The sequence below is a fragment of the Podarcis gaigeae genome, assembly GCF_964106915.1.
Source record: "Podarcis gaigeae genome assembly, chromosome: 12".
Taxonomy (NCBI): domain Eukaryota; kingdom Metazoa; phylum Chordata; class Lepidosauria; order Squamata; family Lacertidae; genus Podarcis; species Podarcis gaigeae.
Genome location: NC_139688.1, coordinates 49,288,150 through 49,308,946, shown reverse-complemented (window position 1 = coordinate 49,308,946; position 20,797 = coordinate 49,288,150). Strand labels below are relative to the sequence as shown.

General features: G+C 45.0%; 2 long non-coding RNA genes across 3 annotated transcripts; one reads left to right on the top strand and one right to left on the bottom strand.

Moving 5' to 3' along the window:
• Positions 1-3,405: 3,405 nt before the first annotated feature.
• Positions 3,406-19,048, top strand: LOC310828469. Of its 2 annotated transcripts, none has more exons than XR_014556921.1 (4): positions 3,406-3,522; positions 4,883-5,029; positions 10,934-11,010; positions 18,798-19,048. It is a non-coding gene; the product is annotated as an uncharacterized lncRNA (long non-coding RNA). The 2 variants fall into 2 exon arrangements; XR_014556922.1 differs by lacking the exon at positions 18,798-19,048 and adding an exon at positions 12,691-13,090 and having other exon boundaries at positions 10,934-11,021.
• On the bottom strand, positions 5,330-6,170 carry LOC310828523. The gene is made up of 3 exons (XR_014556999.1): positions 5,984-6,170; positions 5,715-5,773; positions 5,330-5,681 (listed from the first exon to the last, which is right to left on the bottom strand). It is a non-coding gene; the product is annotated as an uncharacterized lncRNA (long non-coding RNA).
• Positions 19,049-20,797: the final 1,749 nt, after the last annotated feature.

Here is a 20,797-nt window from a genome sequence, read left to right as displayed (position 1 = left end):
ATCCAGATAGCTTCTGGAGAATGCAATCAACTGCTGATATCTCTCTAAACCTGTCATATAGGCCTTTCCTGAACTTGGAAGACACAAAACATAAGTTCTCATGAATGTATATGTTGGTAAGCTTGAATTCATGCTGAAGTAAGGGCTGGTGCTCTACCCACCCACTTTTGCAAACTATAAATCTGGCAGGAGAAGTCGATGAAATTGGCTTGGAATTAGTATCAGCACAGTAAATCCTATTCCTCAAGGTCTGAAGGCAGAAGGGTTTTGAAATTATTCCCAAATGCTATTAGCTATGGTGGGTGCCAATCTCAGCCTGATCAGAAAAATGTGGACGTCCATGTGACCATTCTTGGTTTAGCTGACATTGCAAACTATTAGGCAGCTGTCGGCATTTATACTACAACCTCTGCAAGAATACCGTCAATTTCTGCTCTCACAATGCCATTTCACAGCATGGCTCAGTTCATTCTCCAGGCTGCATGAAGCCCCTTTGTTATTTTCAGTCTGGGTTATTCACACATTTGTTGCCGTGAGCCGGAATGAAAATGAAGAGGAAGTCTTGGAAGAACTGGCTTCAAGCTGAAGTATATTCTAGGAGTTTATTAGTAGCTAGCTACTGTTAATTACTGTAGCTTCAGCTGTTGTCCATGACCACTACCAGATCATAACCTGACCTACGGTGGGGTGGGGGGTGACTAGCAGTAAAACCAGCATAATTATATGCTAAAATGTAAAGAAACTGGTTGCACATGGGGTCTAAAAGTGGATGTACAGTTTAGAGCCTAACAGCATTCATTGCTTAAAGTGTCTTGTAAACCTATGATATAGTTCTACCTGAATGAATGTACTAGCTGAAGATTGATAGGAACTACTGTATGTAAAAAAGTGGTATTAGGCTCTGCTGATTGCCGCATGACCTTGAAAGTGACTTACTTTGGAAGACATTATGTGCATAATGTATCAGGGCTTTGATTATGCAACCTTTTACAAAAACAGCTATCGGATAGTACTCTGAAAGAGCAAGGGAAACAGACTTGTTTAAATTGTCGGAATAAATTCCACCTTGTAACGAAGAGGATCACTGCTATAGCATATTAACCAGATACTTCGAAAAAGCTGGGTAGTGACCTGTTTCTGACTGGGAAGGTTTTTGAGAGTTCTATTCTGTGAACGAATACACTCAGCAAATCAGTAAATCTCTTCGAGGGAACATTATTTGGTTTTCTATTAAAAAAAATAACTACAATGACTTTGGCATTGAGTTTTCACTAAGAATACTAGACAAGCATATTTTGATTTGGTTTTTAGCTTCATTGGTTTTAGTTATTATTTTAAAATGTTTTAAATAGTTGCTTTTACCTACTGGTAAATTTATTGTTTTATTCTTTTTTAAAACCACTTTGAAGTTTTATGACATTCAAGCTGCATATAAATCTTGTGAGATGAAATGATAACACACTCTCCAAAACGTCAGCTTGGTTTCTCTTGTTCCCCTGGCAAATGAACTCAGGAAATGTCACTGATGTTACATCTTTATGAATGTGATTGGGTTTGACCTCTTGTGGGTAAATGTGTTGTCATTTACATGTTAAATCTAGATGACTATCTGGGTGTGCCCCTTGGCTTCACTTCCAATAGCACAAGTAGATGTGTTTTGTGGACACTGGGAAGCGGAAAACACCCTTCTGTAAGGTTCATGCAAATGGTCACATGCTTGCTTTGAAGAGGAATCCATGCTTTCGCTGCTCCACATTAATCAAATAGAATAGTCAATTGTTCATTAGATTGGTTTAGCACTGAATGTTGTGTTGATTGTACATCCTCCTAGCTATAGGAAAGAAAACCCCAATGGGCTATAACTGGTGAAGGACTTAGGTGCCTGCCAGTTTAAACTAAGGCCCAACAGCTGTGTAGCATTTCAGCCAGGTCTCCAAGGTGAGATACCAATACTTCAAACTGGAAGCAATGTGTGTTTGCTTCCAATCACATCCAGTGTTTCCTCCTGGCCCAGAAACTGGCTGTGGATGCTGTGATTTCTTTGGGTGGGCTGCTGTCAATCCCCATTTCCCTGGCTGGCCAGAATATCGGCTATCGTAACGGGGGGTTCCTGTGGCTTCAGAAAAAGGTGGCTGCCAATTCCATGAATAGGGGTGGGTGGGTGGTGCCAATTCATGGTTCACCTCAGCTGCCAAAATGTTTTGGGCCAGCCCTGTTCCAAAGCGTTGCTAATTCTGATTGTGAAGGCAAATATTGCAGCCATGGCTAGTAGCCATGATTTGCCTTCTCCTTCAGTCTGATCCTCCTTTAAAGCCATCCATGTTGTTAATGTACTGCAGTGTCCAGACTGGACTAGGACCCAGGTGTCCAGGATTCAAATCTCTTGGCTAGAAAGCTCCTTGGGTGACCTTGGACCAGGTTTTGGGCTCTTAGCCAAGCCTACCTCACAGGGTTATTGTGAAGATCATTTGGAGAGAGGAATTGCATCATATACAGTGGTGCCCCGGAAGACGAACGCCTCGCAAGACGGAAAACCCGCTAGACGAAAGGGTTTTCTGTTTTGGAGGCGTTTCGCAAAACGAATTTCCCTATGGGCTTGCTTCGCAAGACGAAATGTCTTGCGAGTTCCTGCGGGTTTTTTCCCCCTTTCCCCTTTTCCTAAGCCGCTATGCCACTTATCAGCTGATCCGCTGATAAGCCGCTTATCAGCTGATCCGCTAAAAGCCGCTAAACCGCTAATAGCGCTAATCCGCTAAGCTGTCAATGAGCTTGCTTCGCAAGATGAAAAAACCGCTATACGAAGAGCCTCACGGAACGGATTAATTTCATCTTGCGAGGCACCACTGTACCAAGTTCCTTAGATAAAAAAATGAGTTTTTATGTAATAATGCAATAAAGCACCAAGAAAGGCCTCTAGGTGCACAAACATGTTTTTAAAAAGATGCCTAAAGGTGGCAAATGTGGGTGAGCACCCAGAGAGAGAAGGTAAATAAAGCCCCCATCTCATTTTTTAAAAAGAACATTCACCCCCCCTGGAACCTAGACTACACCGTGACCAAATTATGGCCTATTATCCAGCCACACCTGGGCAAACAGGTGAGTTTTAAAGAGGTGCCAGAAAGTGGATCACAGTCATGGCCTGCCTTATTTCCTTCGATTCTCCAGAGGGGTGCAAAATTGGGAAGATTGGGGTTTCAGGGTTTTCAGCTGCCTGAGCCTTCTGCTTTGGGGGTAAATGCAGGGTGGGGCCAGACGCTTGGCAGCTGCCTGAAGTGTCCAGGTGACGGGTGTGGCAGAGAGAGCGTTCCTGGAGCCCAGAGCCCATTGGCTCCAGTCCTTGCCAAGCTCTGACCTCACAACCAGCTGTGGAATCCTGCAGAATGTTTTGTTTCCTAGGAGGCCAGTTGAGTTGTTTGAAAGGATCCCTGGGTCAGTTGAAAGCCCAGTTGGTTGAAGATCAGATCACTTCTGTTCTGGATATTTTCAGACCTGTTGCATAATGTGCTGCTGGTTTCGCAGAAGGTAAAATCATGGGAAAGGGGGGAGACATCATGAAGATTCATGCTCCCGCCACATAGCTAGTTTTTAAAGATGCTCCTTAGTTATTTGACCTTTCTCTCCCCCCCCTCCTTTTTTGGTATAATTTTTTATTAAGTTTTTCTGTTTTACATTTTAGAATATTCATTTAAACAACCTTAAAATATCAGTGACTTCCCTTCTCTTTCCATGGTTCATTTTACATACCATAAATCCCTGCATATTTTGCTTAAACTAAACCATTCAGTATTCCACTGTTACATCCATGAAAACTCATTTACACTGTTGAATTTATCTTAATGCTGCCAACGTTTTCATATGTACACAATTTTCACCCATATATTCAATAAACATTTTCCAATCTTTTTTAAACATGTGTTCTTCTTGTTCTCTTTTTCTATATGATAAGTCTGCAAGCTGCACATATTCCATCACTTTTAATAGGGACTTTACTTGTCTTCCATTTTTGGGCTAACGAAACACAGGCCACAGTAGTAGCATACATAAATAACCTCCCGTACCCCAAACTGAAAGTGTTCATCTATCAGTGATGTAACATACATGTCTTCTTTCTTCCCCTGTTAATGCTGAACTCCAAGAGAGCCCCCAGATCAAGGGCTGGAGACCTATGGCACAGACTTGAGACCCCTGCTTCTCCCTTCTTCCACAGAAGAGCCAGAATCTCTTTCCTTCTCCCTCCCAAGGGTAGCCTGGAACTTTGGAGTTCTCAAAAATGGCCAGGAGAGAATCTTTCTCCAAACAAGACCCAGAATGGCAGTGGTGGACTCTGGGCTCTCAAATTCCAGTGCCACCCTGTGCAACTCCTCCCCGCCCCCCGCCCCCAGCCCACTGCTGCCTCTTGTGCTCTGTTCCAAAGCATTGTTTGGGCACCCCCTGCAGTATGGCACCCAGTGCAGCCACACCAGTCATGCCACCCTAAAACCAGCAGAGCCATTGGGTGCTTCCTGGTATCTAGGCTGGCGAGTGGCCATAGCTCAGCAGTGGAGCACTTGCCTTGCCTGCATGAACCCCAAGTGCAGTAGCATCTCCAGGAAGGCCTGGGAAGGAGAGACCCCTGCGTGAGGCACCGGAGAGCCACCTGCCGTGGAGGTCACTTTGGGTCAGGTGGACCAATGGTCTGACTGGACAAGGCAGCTCCTTGGCGCCCCACCAGTGGCCACTCTGGGCTTTGCTTCCAGTTCAGGAGGAGAGCAGGATCCATCTCTCCTTGTAAGGCAGAGCCCAAGTCTCTTTTGAAAGAACCCACTTTAGTTGCCTCTTTTCCAGACTCTGCTGGGATTCGGCCTCAACCTGATCATCTTCTTCTTCTGCCCTCTTTGCACAGAGCTGTTTATGATGGAGGCCTCCCACCTACACTCGCTGCATAGTCTGGTGGTCCTGTTTTACCAATGGATGTATAAATAGAAACTCCTTTAACAGGAGGAGCTGGCCCTCATTTTCCCCAACCTACAAGAATTGCTCAAGATCCACAGTAAGTCTGCTTCCCCTCCAGACTGGTCCCCATTCTGTGGCTGGCCCAGGCCTCCGCTTCTTCCTGGGCAGGTCAGGAGAAAGGCCAAAAATCGGAGCACAGCATCCAAAGAGCTCTGCAGCAGGATCAGGCCCAAGGGACCCAGCCAGTCTTGCAGCCTGTTTTCAGGGGGGCAGGAGCGCAAGCACAATGCCCCCCAGGAATGGGGATTATACAGAGACATCCACTGCCTTGGGCAGGGGAGGATGGAGGTGGCAGCCAGTTGCTGCCTCTAAGTCTAACCTACCTCACAGGGTTGTTGTAGTGTAGCACCCTGCTTGTGGTTAACGCTTAGCTGGAATGAAATATTCAACGCAGCAATAGAGAAATTAAAATAATGATTTATTTGTCAGACAAATAAATGATAGGCACAGTGGTATATGGTTACCAAAGCTCTGCCCACTCCAGCCCTGATGGTCAGCACTTATATTTCCTCAGCCCAGCCCCCTTGCTCCTCCTTTGGCTGCCTCTGTCCAATCAGCCTGGTTGAAATTCCTATTGGCTGTTTGCTAGAACCAATCATAAAAGATACACCCATTTCCTATTACCTTTTATGGGAGACAAAGAGCTATATTTCCTTCTATCCATAAATGGAAGACAAGTAGCCATATATCTTACATTTGCCTCAACAAGGCACCTTAATTACCAGATCACCTTTTGCCCTTGTTGCCCCTCCATTCCAAAACAAATGGCTAAAACAGATGGCTCATGGTCTTACATTCTGTCTTAAACAGAGATCTTGGGTTCACATTCTCACACACCATCAATGAAATAAGAATCTAATATAAGAATCTAACATTTCTTACTTTCTAAATCCTTTGCATAATTACATTTAAGCCAACAAATCTCATACATTAACATAGATAGCTTTTTAGAAGAAAAGGCCTTTGCAAAGTAAAACTCTTGAGTTTACACCTCCCCTTTCCCAGCCAGCTGCTTTTCCCATTAGCTCTTGCCCTTTAACCTTAGGAAAATGTGGCTAGTCTCTAATGGGAGGCACATGGTATTATTTTCTGTTAAACAATAAATCCTACTATTTACTAACTCTTAATTAGTGTTTTTGCAGCTTGATTGTATTCTGTAATATGTAGGGTCAGTGTAACCTTTGCTCCCAGCTTATAATTCCCTGTTACAACTTTGAGAATTTTGTCTCCTGCTTCTGCTATAAATCAGGGGGGCCCTTGTCCAGGAGGATAAACATCTGCCAAAGTCCTTAGCCAGCTGGTTTTCTGCCTGGCATGAAACATTTGCAAATCTTTAAGCTGATTTTAAAATACAGGCCTTGATCAGATGCCTCAGTAGTAGGATGTGTTACATCAGTGCAGTCAGTTACAACATGCTTTACTTCCTAGAGTGGACAGAGCCGGTGTGTGTGTGTGTGTGTGTGTGTGTAACTTCCTGTTCCTGCTGTAAGTTACTCACCAGATGAGTGTGACTCTATAAAAGCAGAGTCACACAGCCATTTTGGTTCAGTTCAGTTCCTGTTCGATTCAAGTCTCAGTTAAGTCTCATCCATTTTGTTGTCTGCTGGCTCTGAATGCCGCCGCCGCCGGCTGACCAATTTCCTGGACTGCAAGATGCGGTGCCTGGCCTGTTACCCTCTGCTGCTGAATAATATCACCCAGCACACTCTTCCTCCTTCTCCATATATTTGTGTGGTGGGGAGGGTGTCCCAGGAGAGCTGTATCTCTCCATGATTCCATAACTTTGCTTCCTAACTTTGGGAGGTTGTGAGCTGCATTGAGCCTGCCTTACTGGGGAAAGCCAGTGCCCAAGGAGGGTGATGGTGGGGGGAGAGATGATGTCCTGTGTTTATACAACCCCTGTCTGCCTGCATTAGTGCCCATAGGGCTGTGTCTGCAGGGAATAGGTGTTGTTCAGTGCCCACTTTCTTATCAGCAAACAAGGATCCCTTTGCTTCATGCATCTGGGCTGCTGCTACTGCTGCTCATCTGCCTTTCAGACCTGTTTGCTTTTCAATGCAGCCTTGTTCCTAGTTTGTGCTGGGATCTGCGTTGGGTTTCAAGCTAATAAAATGAAACCAACTTTGCAGGCAGCCTCTATGCCTCTCTCTCTCTTTCTGCACCTTTCTTGCTCAGAGTCAATCTGTGAGCACCAGTGCCTTTGCCTGGCACGCAAGGAGTTTAAGGAGTTTCATGAAGGAAGCAGTTCGCCGCCTACCAAAAGCGCCTGGATGCCAGGTCTCTGCAGAAGAACGGTCACCCACTGGCCAGGCAATTCCAGGTAGGGCCTCCCCTTTGTCCTCCCCTCCAGTCCCTGAAATATACTTGGAGTCGAGTGTGGATTTCATGCTCTTTATTCAGCTCATAGTGGTGAAGAGGAATGGAAGTTCCCCCAAAATGTCTGCTTTATATACATTATTTACACAATGGGTGCCACATGATTGGCTAATTCCGGGATTCTCCTGTAGGCCAATCAAGTTGCGACTTCACTTCCACCTGGAGTTGGATTGGGTGGCTCCTGTGGACCAATCAGACTGCTGCATTCTGAAGCTTATTGTTCTAGGACCAATCAGACTGCTGCAATTTGGATCCTATTCAACTCAGTACATAACACCTGGCCTTGTCCTGCTCTTCCACCTCCCTGAAATGCTGCCTTTTTCTGCCCCTGCTGTGCAGAACCTTGATCTGAGGGAGCACCAACTCATCCAGGAGGGGCCTCTGCATCTGTGCATCAGCAAGAAGAAGACTGTGGGCACGGGAAAGAAATGACCTCTTCTGCCAAGACACATACAAACACGCGGCACAGGCCTCTCAGAGTGGAGGGGCATGCGCTCTTCCTCTGCAGTTGGCTTTGCCACTTAGACCCCCCCCCCTTTCTATTAAGATAGGAATCAAAAAGGGGAGGTGTTGTGGCTTTGTGACAGAAAGACTCTGGAGTCTAAAAGCCCCGGAGAGCCACTGCTGCCAGCGACAGGAGACAGTTTGGGAATCAAAATTGTGACAATTCCTTCTCTGATGATTGATCATTTTCAGTAAAATTTAGTTTTAGTAAAAGGACGGTTTCTGGTCATGGCGGTGCCAGAGTCACTGGAGTAAAGTCTGCCAGATCTGGGCAAAGGAGCAACTGCATTCAAGATTTCAGTACAGTGGTACCTTGGGTTAAGTACAGGGCAGATTTGAGGGTAAACCATACACAGCACGGGTCTGTCCTTGTGGCTCGTTGGAAGTTGAAACTGCTTCACATGTACTATTACGTTGTCGTCTTTATGAGGATATACGTTTGACTTTTATTACACCTGTTTTGCAAAAGTCCAGGAAAGAATCGGAATACCATAGTTTAAAACTACTGCTAGAGGACAAGAATCCCAAGACTACATTAAATGTAGCTAAATTCTGTGCGTCTGCAATTAATCGCAGGAAGCAAGTGGTATCCCATAATGTTCAAACCCCTAAATGTTAATTACAGGGGACACGCTAACAATTAATTTTAATTTTTATATTTAAAGCCTTGTTATATTCATATTGTCCCTTGTATTTCTGATATTTTTTATGATCTGTGATATTGTGTGTGTTGATGCTGGTCTGTGACCATATTAATAAATTGATTCATTAAGTACTTAATTCGTTCCGGAGGTCCGTACTTAACCTGAAACTGTTCTTAACCTGAAGCACCACTTTAGCTAATGGGGCCTCCTGCTGCTGCCGCGCCACTGGAGCATGATTTCTGTTCTCATCCTGAAGCAAAGTTCTTAACCTGAAGCACTATTTCTGGGTTAGCGGAGTCTGTAACCTGAAGCATCTGTAACCTGAAGCGTATGTAACCAGAGGTACCACTGTATATATCTGGACAGTCAAAGAAGTTTCTATCAACGTACCCTCCTGAGTATAACCAGTCAGGAGTCCCAAGGTATGGATTGGTGCCCTGATAAAACCATCTTGTTCTCCATTCGGCTTCATCTTCTGACGTTCCTTATGAGCAGCTCTCTGCTTCTCTTCTAGTCTCTCTTTCTCTTAGCTAGCCAGATCAATTTCTCCATTCTCCATGTGTCTGATGTCTGGCCTCAGTTGACAGTCAGTGGGAGCCAACACTTCTTCCATGCCTTTTTCTAGTTCCTTAAGACTGACGGCGAAATTGGTGAAATTGTACATCTGGGGTGAATTTGGTGGTCTAGCGAGAGGAGACAGGGCTGAGCTAGACCAAGCCAAGGTCGCCAGGCAGCTTTCGAAAAGATTAAGAGAACCAAGCAGTTTTAGAACACAATCCCTAAAACAAAGTAGAACCTTAGGTGTCGAAGCGTCCAACTTTCATGGGTAGCTAGAGCTCTCATACAACAAGCCGCAGATCACAACTCTCCCAGAGAGACCGTGTTTGGCTGGAAGAAGGGCCTTTGTAGCTCCAGGGCAGAACACCTGCTAGGCATGCAGAAGGTCCCAGCTTCAACGGCATCTCCAGATAGGGCTCAGGGGAAGACTCCCTGCCTGGGACCCTGGAGAACCATTTTGGCCAGGCAGAGCCTAGATGGGCTCAAGGGCCTGATTTGGTCCAGCCTCCTTTGTCTCTGACTTGCTGGGCCTTTGGCCTGGTTCTGCAGCCTGGCACCTAGATGTTCTCCTCAGGATAAGTGGAGTGGGTGAGCAACAATCCCTCACTCTGTCTGTCTGTCTCTGTGTTAGGCCTGAACACCCTGCTTCTGAAAGATCTCATAGTGTTCCTGAAGCTGAAGGGTCGGCGGCTGCAGTTGAAATGCTTCTGAAAGAAGGCAGGGGTCTCCCTTTTAGGCCCCATTGTTCCCCTCTCCCCTTCATATTTCAGTTGTACCTTCAGCAAGTAGCACCCCTACACTGTCATAGCTGTCAACTGTCCCTTATTTGGCGGGAAACTCCCTTATCCGAGCGCCGTTTCATGCTGCGGTCCCTTATTGATGATGTCCCGTAAATTTCCCAGGTTTCAAAGGAAGCAGCTCCTCTCCCTCCCTCCCTGCCGGCCAGGGAGGAGGGAGGCTCCAACTGTGTTGCTTGGCTGCATTGCTCACCCAATAAGGAGTCTAAGAACGACTGGGGGGTGGAGCTTGCATGCCTTGTGCCAATCAAATCGGCTGCATTGCCTGGGGACTCGCCTTTGCTCAGTGCTTCCCAGCACAGAGGTGACGGTGGTTTTCCTTGCTGCATCCCCTTTGCTGGGTTGCTGCGCTGTGGGAACCACCACTTGAGGCTTCATTTGGCTGCTGGCTGGGCTTTCTGCCTTTGGCTTGGAGGGGCTCAGAGGTTGAACATACCTGTGCTCGGAATTGGATGGATACGTCATTGACGGCCCACTCACCCTTGCCGGGGAAAAGGTCTGTCTGGAGCGGGGGCACATGGTGGGGGGAAAGGAAAGGAGCTGGTTGAGTACAATGGCGGGCGGCGATCTCTTGGGGGGCGACTTTTGGATTTGTTTTGGAGGCTCCTTCGATTGACTGTTATGGGGAAAGGAAAGGAGCTGGTTGTCTAAAATCCCTTATTTGGCTGCTGATCCCTTATTTTCGAGGCTGCTGGCCCCTTATTTTCGAGGCTGCTGGCCCCTTATTTTCAAATCTGTAAGTTGACAGCTATGCCCTACACTGTGTGCGCGCGCACACAACACAAACGCATGTGGATGCCATGGTCCTGTCCTGGTTGCTCTGCTGTCATTGAGCCTTGAACTCTTCCATATTATCAGGGCTGATGCCTTCTATTCGGCAAAGCATACAACTTAAGTCTTCAACTGCCTTATAGGAACAACTTTTAAAACTTAATCTACAAAGTTAGAATGAAATAAATGGTTAAAAGCATGCATATTCCATAAGAGGTCCCCCCTGGGCTTGGGGTGGTGAAGGGTTAGTCCCCCCCCCCACTGACGGATGTCTCTGTCCCTCATTTTTAGGCCACTGATCCAAGCTGATTCCATCGCCCTTCTGATGACCCTCAGGAGCAAGAGACGAAGGAGGACAATGGCTTCTGGTGAGTTGCTGGTGTTGCTGTAGCATGGGGTGTCTCCCATGATGGGGGGGGGGCAGCCTCAGCCTCCAAGGTCTGGCAGGGCTGCAAGGCATTCTGGGAGTGTCTGCCCAACCCCTTCCCTCCTCCTCCTGGTGAGAAGATCTGGTCACCAGCTGGGTGAAGGGCAGCTGTCCTCCTTCTCAGGGGTCCCTGACCTCTTCCCTCTGGGCTCCCTCTTTTATTAAATACATTTAATAATAATAACAATAACTTCCACCAGTTGTGTGTCTCTGCTTTGCCTCCTGATGTTTGAAGGATGAGATGTTGACATGCCTTTTGCAGAGGTTTTGCAGATCCCAGGCTACTTCTACTTACATTGTTTTTCCAGTAAAGGCGGATTTGAAATTTAAATGGCAACTGGCATTTTTCTGTAGCGCTTGCTTTCAGGGTATGGTACTCTGTTTATCTATGTTTTTGGCCTTCGTGTGCTGAATATATTTGAGGAAATGCTTTATGCAAGGCTACTTACTTTGAGTAAAAGCCTTCTTTATCAGAAAGTATTTTGTGCATGCAGCTCAGTTCTTAAGTGCCACTAAAGGAGGTTGAAGAGGTTTGCAGATTCCCCAGACAGCATCCATATGTTTTTAACTGCACTGAAAGTGATCCTTAAGCTGGGCTTCTTCCACCCCACCAAGAAAAAGCTAAGGACATTGACTTTGATAGTGGGTAGTTAGGCAGATCCTTAAGACTTTAATCCAAAACCATACTAGAACACAGGTTTTTTTTCTGGAAAAAAGGGGAAACTCACCATGAAGTTAGTTAGTTTGTGTATTGTGGGTCCAGTTGCAGTGACACACACACACACACACACAGAGAGAGAGAGAGAGAGAGAGAGGGGGGGGGGGCTAAATGTAAGATGTGATTAATAAACTCAAGCAGACAACAATCTGGATTAGAAATGGCCACAACTTTATTGATTACTGATATAGGTGAATTTTTGGCTTAGGAATTGGGTGTATAACCATTCCAGTCCTCCCCAGACATCATCATCATCATCATCATCATCATAATAATAACAGCAACAACAACAACTACTTTTTAAAAGGTAAGGGAACTTAGTTCCCCTGAGTTCCTGCTTAAAACAAACAAAAAACCCTTGCCAGAACAGAAGCCCAACTGAACACATTGGGATTTGGTTGGCATTCTTCTGTCTTGGAAGACAACGGGAGGAATGCGCTTTGCAGAGAATTACAGAGCCTGCTGTAGCTGCAGGGACTGAAAGGGGAGAGACATGTTTCACTGCAGCTGGGGCAGATGAAGACATCCGGTTGTGCTAATGCTGGCTTCTAAGGTGATCTCAGGGGCCTGGGGGCTTCCACTCTATGTGAACTGGCCCAAGTCAGCCCTCATCCAAAAACTGAGCCATGAGCCAGAGGCATGTAGAGGTTACAGTGTTGGGCTAGGATTGAGGAGGCTTAGGCTGAAATCGCCACACAACCATGAAACTCACTATCTCTTGGCCTGATTTATCTCACAGGGCTGTTGTAAGGATAAAATGGAGGGTGGGCATTTTGATTGCTTTGACCTACATGGTGGAAAGTTGGGGGTGTAAGTGTAATAAAGACATCAATAAATGTAACCATTTACATAAATTCTTACCCTAGCCCCTGTCTTTCCTCCTCCTGTTTTAGCTGCTCCAAGCAAAACTTGGGACTATTGCCTATTTTACTGCAACGCTTCCCATTCCATTTCCCGGACTGCGACAACATTCCAAAAGGCTATCCTTTGTGTTTCATCAGCTGGTGCATTTGAATACAAAGCTTATCATATATTTATGATCTGAGAAGTTCTTTTGTTTCATTCATCTGTGGCTTAAGGTTCTGCCATGTAAAACAGCAAATTGCCTTTTTCATTCCTGTTTCTCAGGAGTAAGTAGAAACAGTCGGCTCCTACTGCCTTATGAATGCCAGAGCTTGCTTCAGCCACAAGATGGCAGGGCCAGCCCTGTTTTAAGGCAACATCTGCAAGAGTCACTAAAGAGCGGGATGATATTAATCTTTCAATAACTTGCTCCCACCTCTGTATGTTGAAGCCTGGATATATGTGTGTGTGTTAAGGGACGCGGGTGGCGCTGTGGTCTAAACCACTGAGCCTAGGGCTTGCCGATTGGAAGGTTGGTGGTTCGAATCCCCACGGTGGGGTGAGCTCCCATTGCTTGGTCCCAGCTCCTGCCAACCTAGCAGTTCGAAAGCATGTCAAAGTGCAAGTAGATAAATGGGTACCGCTCTGGTGGGAAGGTAGACGGCGTTTCCGTGCACTGCTCTGGTTCGCCGGAAGCGGCTTAGTCATGCTGGCCACATGACTCGGAAAAACTGTCTGCGGACAAATGTCGGCTCCCTAGGCCAGTAAAGCGAGATGGGTGCTGCAACCCCACAGTCGTTCGCGATTGGACTTAACTGTCAGGGGTCCTTTCCCTTTTTATATATACAGTGGTACCTCGGGTTAAGAACTTGATTCGTTCTGGAGGTCCGTTCTTAACCTGAAACTGTTCTTAACCTGAAGCACCATTTTAGCTAATGGGGCCTCCTGCTGCTGCCGCGCCGCCGGAGCACGATTTCTGTTCTTATCCTGAAGCAAAGTTCTTAATCCGAGGTACTATTTCTGGGTTAGTGGAGTCTGTAACCTGAAGCATCTGTAACCCGAGGTACCACTGTATATTACTATATATATTTGTGTGTGTGTGTGTGTGTGTGTCATTAGCCCTTAACAGCTTTTGGTGTACAGTCAGGGCCGGATTTAGTGTACAGCTTTTGGTGTACAGTCAGGGCCTAAGCTACTGAAGGTAATGGGGCCCTTTATATGTCCAGCTGTCCTTTGTCAACAACAAATTGTTGCTGTTTTTTGTGTTGAATATATGCTATGTGGTAATTTATGGACCTAATAGGTATCTAAAGCCATTTGCACATAACAAAATAAGTATTTTACTTACATCATAGGAGCCTACAGAAAACAAAACAAAACACTGTTGCTGTATGTAGGTTTTATTTTATTTTATTAGTTTTTTATCTTATATTTTGGAAATGTACATCCAGTTTTTTCCCCTTTAATTTTTTGGGGGGTCCCCAAGAGAGTGGGGCCCTAAGCTATAACTTGTTTAGCTTATACGTAAATCTGACACTGTGTACAGTGCATGTTTAAATATTTTGGATCATTACAGACCACAGATTTCATCTCTGCATAGCTGTCCCCAAAATCTCGTGAGAGCTCATATGTGCCATGAGATCTTGACGGAACCTATCCTCATTGCTTCAAGGGTGCTGCTGCACAACCCAAGTAAGGGAGTCTTCGGCTGCAGGGCAGTGGTGGCAGGACACCACTTTCCTGTTTCGCCTCAGGCAGCAAAATAGGATGCGCCACCCCTGCTTTCTGCTGTCTATGATGATCAATAATCCTTATGAAAAGGTCCTTTGCTGTATATGGCGACAGTCTCTAGCCTATCAATGTTATTTCTCTCTCTTTGGGGGGGGGGCAGGGGAGCTGTTCATTATTTTAACCAGAAAAGGAGGGAGCTAATCAATTTACAAAAATAGCCATACATATAAACATATAAACATACATTTTTTCTGGGGTACGCAGGGGTACTCATACCCCTAAACATTTTGTGAATCTTTGTACTTTTGTCCATTTACTGTATTTATTTTTCCAAATTTGAACTATAAAATGGTGATTTTCTTGAGTCAAAATGAGAGTACCCCTAAACTTTTTTTAAGAAAAAAAGGACTGCATATAAACCTATCTTATTAAAACGTCTTGTTTAAACATCCTAAGTATCTTCAACAGTTTTTGTACATGTTTCATTGTGCTTTTAATATTTTGTTTGGACCCAGGACTCAGCTATATAGCTACCAATAAAACAGTTTAAGTGTGTTTTAAGTGCAATATACAATGTGACACTAGATGGCAGTGGTGAGCCTTGTGAAAAATTCAATGTATTTTTTTAAAATGCTTTTACAGAATGGTTTTTTTAAATGTGTGTAGATTCCACCCCAGAGTGGCTGGGGCAACCCAGACAGATGGATTGCATATAAATAAAATAAGAATAAGAAGTATTATTAAAGTACCCTAAAGATCTTAAACATCTAAAATATTTAAATATCTGTGCAAATTGGACTACTGGATTCCATTTGCTTAAAAAGGGTGATAGCCAATCAAGTCAGAGAAGAGCATCTAAATTAATGTGAATTCCTTAAGTCCATTTATTTCAGTTGGTTTACTCTGAATATGAGTCAACTAAAAGTTATCCTATTTCTTTATATGCCATGTGTTTTCTTCACATCTACTCAGTGTTTCTTAGCTTGTTCCTACCACGTGCCACCTACTTTTATGTTGCCTGGTTTAGAATCTATCTTCCAATATTTAGCATAAAGATTCCTTTCAAAACAAATTGTACCATCTGCACCTGAATTTTCCGAGTGATCCAGTAACCTTTAGTAGAATTAAAAAGGCACAATAGTAGGTTAACAACTAAATTTATCAGTTTAAAAAATTGACTATAATTATAGCCATTCACATGGGACGCAAGTGGCACTGTGGGTTAAACCACAGAGCCTAGGACTTGCCGATCAGAAGATCGGCGGTTCAAATCCCCACAACGGGGTGTGCTCCCGTTGCTCGGTCCCTGCTCCTGCCAACCTAGCAGTTTGAAAGCACGTCAAAGTGCAAGTAGATAAATAGGTACCGCTCCAGCGGGAAGGTAAACGGCGTTTCCGTGCGCTGCTCTGGTTCGCCAGAAGCGGCTTAGTCATGCTGGCCACATGACCCGGAAGCTGTACGCCAGCTCCCTCGGCCAATAAAGCGAGATGAGCGCCGCAACCCCAGAGTCAGTCATGACTGGACCTAATGGTCAGGGGTCCCTTTACCCCTTTACCTTTTTATAGCCATTCACTAATATTTCCTTACTGTCTAGCATTCCAACCATAAATGAAAAAACAACAACCACCCAACTCCTATTTTCTTCCTTTTGCTTATAGGGGCAGCATTTGACACCCCCTGTCTAGCTTGTCACTTTACTCTTCCATGGTATCCAGCGTAATTGTATTGACATTTTTAAAGCAGCGTTCCTTCTAAGTTTTCACCACTCAAAATGTTGAGCCTTTCCCAAATTAGAAAGAAAGCAAGAAAGATCACCTGGTGTCTCTTCCTTCATTCCACTTTAACATATGTTTATGCTTCCTAGTGCTGCGTTACTTCAGCAACAACTGATACACTTTTGAAAAAAGCCTTTATCTTATTTCCCCACCCCACCCCTGCTTAATTGTGACTAGGCACTAAATACTAGATATTTTCCGGATAAAAATGTGTTTATTGGGGAAATTGGCACAACAATGCAGATGGATTTCCATAAGGATTTTGTGCATGGTTTGTTCATTTGTTTTTACAAAAAAGGGGGCAAATTGCTGCAGAACTGTGGAGGACTGGATTTAAAATTGGAAGCATGACAGGTTAGGAGGAACCAAAATGGACAGATTCATCCATCTCTGCTTGCTGTCTTCCCCTTCCCTCCTTCCCTCCTTCCCTTCCTCCCTCTTTCCCAAAGGAAGGACCAGTCACTACTGCAGAGGTCTGAACTGGCTACTTGGAGAGGGCTCCCACTTTCTCCCTTCCACTGCTCCATCCATTTTGGCTTCCCCCCTCCCATTTCCCCCTTCCTTATCTTCTTCCAAGGCCCACAACTCCCCCCATGAAATTAGGCTGAGAGTGACAGCTTGCCCACCACTGCTTAAATCACCCACACGATAAATTCGCTTTGCAGGCACTGCTTCACAATGCACCTCTGCTGGGCTTGTTTGAAAACACTGAGGAATTAATTGTATTTTTTTTAAGTGGTGGGCTGGTGGGTGGAAGGCAAAACAGTCAGAGGCAGGGAAGAATGAATGGCCTCTTGACCTATTACCATTTGGCAGTTCTATATTCAAACAGATGGGGATAGAAAATCAGTGAAACAGCCTTGAAAGGAACTGTGCAATCCAAAAAAGTATTTTGCTGGGGAATGCCAAGTTAATATGAATAGTCTGCTTACAAATGGCAGGAAATGGCATTCAAAATTGCCTTTTTTCTTTGGGGTGCCTCCTGGTACTGCCGTGGCCCAAGTAGTGTGTTGCTCGGCCTTTTTTGAATTGAATTGAGATCCCCAAGGACCAGATGTTTCAAGAGAAACAGAGTAGAGTGGCAGGGATCTTTTGACTGCTAGGTGAACATCCAGAGAAATTTCCAAATCACTAAGGAAAAAAACCAGAGCGTTTCTCGCACCCAAAATCAAATTGTTCTGGGCCAGAAATGATCTGTTAATGCTACTGCCTAATTAGAAGTCATGCTGCCATTTAGCTCAGTAACAGTGGAGTTTGGTTCATTCTGACCTCTACTGTATGATAACTCTTTGGAAAGGCTAGTGGAACAGCCCAGACAGGTAAAAGGTAAAGGCAAAGGACCCCTGGATGGTTAAGTCCAGTCAAAGGCAGATATGGGGTTGCGGCGCTCACCTCACTTTTCAGGCCGAGGGAGCTCGTGTTTGTCCACAGGCAGCTTTGCGGGTCATGGGGCCAGCAGGACTAAACCGCTTCTGGCGCAATGGAACACTGGGATGGAAGCCAGAGCTCACAGAAACACCGTTTACCTTCCCGCTGCAGTGGTACCTATTTATCTACTTGCACTGGCGTGCTTTTGAACTGCTAGGTTGGCAGGAGCTGGGTCAGAGCAACGGGAGCTCACTCCGCCATGCAGATTCGAACCACCAATCTTCTGATCAGCAAGCCCAAGAGGCTCAGTGGTTTAGACCAGTGTTTCCCAACTTTGGGTCCCCAGCTGCTTTTGGACTACAGTTCCCATCATCCCTGACTGCTGGTCTTGCTAGCTAGGGATGATGGGAGTTGTAGTCCAAAAACTGCTGGAGACCCAAGGTTGGGAAACACTGGTTTAGACCACAGCGCTACCCGCTTCCTAGTGCTACCAATGTCATGGGTTGCTGGATGGTATTTCCATGACATATTTTGATTGGCTGTCAGTTTGGCAGGCTCGCTGCAAGTAGGTCTTTGCCAAAGTTTGCTTTAAGTGCAGGCTCCATCGTATGGGGACCTAAGACCTTAATCGCTTCTGCACCAGTGAAAAAACAGTATCTTCCTCTGCAGCTCCAAACTGGTTGCGGGAGAGAGCGCCGAACTATGTGCAGTGAGCTCTCTCCTCTCCATTTTCCACAAAGGCTATGGCTTTGTTCTCCCTCCACAGCTGGAGGCACTCTGCCCAGTTGCACTCCGACTCTCTGGTGACTGGCTTCCCATAGGTATCTGTCTGGTCACTGTGAGAATAGGATGTTGGTCTGGGTGGACTACTGACCTGCTCCTCCAGGGTTCTTCTTATGAACAGTTGTGCTTCTGGTGTGTAAGGACAGAGTTTCCATGTCAAAGACACAAAGACACATGAGCCCCAGGCCCTGAGTGTTTCCTGCTCCCCCTTAAAACTATCTGACATGAAGAGAAGTACTTACCTGACAACCAAAGAGATCTACAGCCACAGATAAAATTAGTCACCAGCGAACTCTTGTATAGGGAGGGCGCATCAATTGTATGACATACAGTTGTCAAGTCTCTGGTAAATAAACAGAATGCCCTTAAGCTTCGGGTTTTCTAATTTGCCTCTCCCCACAATAACTAAAGTTGCGTCAGTAGTTTTCCATTTCTAATTACTGTGGTGCTATGACATCTGCTGGTACCCATCGATTATCTCATATGGATTGGGCTGTTCTTATATTCTAGCTAATCTGGCCGTAAATATCACACACGTTCCCTACAGAGATTTCAGCCCATCTGCTGCAGAAGCAGAGAGGTTAAACGCTCAGTGGAAGAACAGAGGCAATCGAGGCAGCAGCTGAACACTGTGGATGTTGCTGAACTAGAGCCAAGCTAACCAACTGGCAGATTCCAGCATGGGTGCCTTCAACAAACTCAAGTGTTTCTTCTTCCTCTTTGCAATAAAAAATGGTCACTTTTTTTTGTTCCACAAATATTCAAGTTGGGGTTTTTTTGAGGGTTTTTTGTCCACACAGGGAGCTCATCAGCTCCCTTTGGCTGTGTTGTGCTCAGGGAGGGAGATATAATAGTGGCCTGGTTCACATGCCTCGATAAGTCGCAGTAGGGTTTACCACAACTGTGAGAGTGCTGGCTTTCAGCAAAAGGTTTGCAAGTGCTTTGTTCCTCCCCAGTCTTTTTAGCTGAGTGCAGAATGGTAGCTAAACCATAGTTTGACTTAGTGTGTCATCCAAACATGGGATCTTGATTTAAGGTCTTTGCTCCACAATTTATAACCATAGGAGAAACCTTGGCTGCAGATCATGGAGCAGATACCTTAACCACAATCCAAGGTTTGGGTGACATGCTAAGCTAAACCATGGCTTAGCTGCTACACTGACCTAAACAGCCTGGGGAGGAGATGGACAAAACACCTGCAGTCTCCTTCACAGGAATCAACACGTTCACACGTTTGAGCAAAGCCATCGTTTGGCTTATCACTATGTGAGAATGCAGATTATGTGCGCATGAGTGTTGTCTGTATGCATGCACACACTTTTTCCAGATGCATGTAGTCTGTTGGAAACTAAGCAGAAACACGCCGACTTCAACTGACAACCGTGTGTGTGTGTGTGTGGTGTGATTTGGCAAGGTATCGCAATTCTTACAATTCTGGAGATAATAGCTTTCAAAATAGTTGGTTGTGTTTATAGAGAGGCCTCGTTTTCCATGCTGTGCATGCACATTTCTTTTCATTCCCTGTTTTCTTTTGGGCAAACAAGTCTAGCGGGTTCTTTAAACACAATAAAAACCTGCAAAATGAGCTTATGGTGAAAGCAGGGGAAGCTATCATCTCCCTGAACCTTGCTAGATCTATGTTTTCCCTAAAGCTACAAAATCATTGATATCATGAGCTATGAGCTCCCTGACACCAACTGGGGATGAAATATCCAATGAGAGCTTTTCACTTGGCCTCAAAAAGCCTTCCTTTCCTCATCAAAGTCTCTTTTTTAATAGAAAGAAGAAAAGGATGCGAAGTCTGTGCTAAGTTACAGCCACTGGAATAGTTTCACAGACCTCAGTGGAGTTAGGAATACAGCTGCTGGTTACACAACGTCAGTATGAGTCCTACTGATTTCTGTTCCTGTATGCAGGTAAACGCTCTCCATGTAAAAAGCAATTCAGCAGCATATGTTTAGTGAGAAACATTGATTTGCCTGCGCTCTCAATGGGATGATATATGAGCCAACATGAAAGTCAATAACAGAAGCCAAACGTATGAACTTGAGATAAGCAACAGAGGGAAAAGAAAATCAATCTTAACCAGGCTGCCATTGCAAAGAAATGTTCATATTAAGGAAGGATAGAAAAGTTACAAAAGGCACTTCACTAGCGTACCTGAGACCAATTAGAAGATTTAGGATAATCATAGAGAGAGCATGAAAGCAAAAGTCATATTGCATGTCAGAAACAATGACTGTGGTCCAACCAGATGGATTGTTTATAGAAGTATACTCACATTGCCCCCTTGAGTATTTCTTCCACATCATCAGAGTGATTCCTACCCTTTTTGAAGAGTGAGACTGCATTATGTTATGTGTTCGAATGGAACACCTGCTCCTTAAAATATCGCGCCAAAAATCCCTTCTCCATTTCAGTATTCAACCAGTAAATATCTGACATGTTCACATGCATTTCAGGATTGGCACTCTGAAATTCAGAAACTATTCTGTCAGTAAAAATCTGAC